General features: G+C 45.5%; 1 protein-coding gene across 1 annotated transcript in view; it reads right to left on the reverse strand.

The window, feature by feature from the left end:
* LOC119585309 overlaps nucleotides 1–1,136 on the reverse strand; it is a 53,733-nt gene that overhangs the window by 39,682 nt on the left and 12,915 nt on the right. The gene's annotated exons all lie outside the window — the stretch shown is intronic.

Genomic DNA, 1,136 nt, shown 5'->3' on the forward strand with positions numbered 1-1,136 from the left:
TATATGCACGTGTCTGTGTTCATGTGTAAGTGCACGTATGCTTCGTCACTAACGTGTCTCCTTCCCCTCGCTATCTAGCTATAACTTCACCCAGCTATTATCTCCACCGCGTTATCACCCTTGCTGTCATTCACTGCATAATCCATGTCTTTTGCTCCCTTCTTCCGGATAATCGTATGCATGCAAATAATTTTGCGAAAATTACATTGTATCTGACGGTTAATAGGATTTGAAATTCAATGGTGTTCCCAAATTAGGCGATCTCGCGTGTCATTTAAAGATTATTAACACTATTAGGGAAGCTATCAGAGGTTTTATATCGGAGTAATACCGGGAAAATATGACGTTACCTCCTGTTACACCAAAATAAGTTTATATCATTCGGATGCATTTGTCATAATTCTTGTTTAACATTCAGTAGCAGTCAGTGTCATAAACTAAAAAGAGCAAGCAATGAACACAAAAAACGCGAGAAGAGAGACGTGGTAAAGCGAAGCCCTCCGTCCGAAGCCTCGAAGCCAGCTCGCTTATTATTCGAAGCAGCGGGCGTCTGGAAGAGCCACCGACACCTGCAGCCACAATCCAGGGACACGTCGAGCGGCGATTGTCATCTCGACAGCCTTTTCAGATGCGGCTTCATGAGGAGGTATTAGCGATCACATCGACACAAAAGAGGAAGAAAGGTCTCCCGCTAGGAAAGGGCGATGCTGTAGATGGGTCTCGCTCGGGAGTTGGTCTTCTTTGCGCTTTTGGGTCTTAGTCCTTAGGCCGTGACCTTATTGGCTGTGCGGTCGCGTGTGAGGCGAGGGAGGAGGAGGAACAGCAGATTTCAGCTTCGGGTTCCTTGGAAGTGACTTGTAATTAGCGGGGGTTTCCTCTGCCTTTTTCGTCTTGCCAGAGGAACGACAGGTACAGCCGTAAAATGTCCGATCTTTGATCTTTATAATAATTTTGTCCTAATCGGGATTCCTCGCTACTTCAGGACATCTTCCTCCAGCCTCTGGCTCGTAAATCACTTTCATATTCCTGCTTTATAGAACATTTGTGACAGATTTTGGCAGAGGACAGAGATGGTATCTTAGAATCCGTGATAAGACGAGAGATGCATTACCTGTTGTGGTCTTGGCTAAACACAG

This window comes from Penaeus monodon, chromosome 19, assembly GCF_015228065.2.
Source record: "Penaeus monodon isolate SGIC_2016 chromosome 19, NSTDA_Pmon_1, whole genome shotgun sequence".
In the NCBI taxonomy this organism is placed as follows: Eukaryota; Metazoa; Arthropoda; class Malacostraca; order Decapoda; family Penaeidae; genus Penaeus; species Penaeus monodon.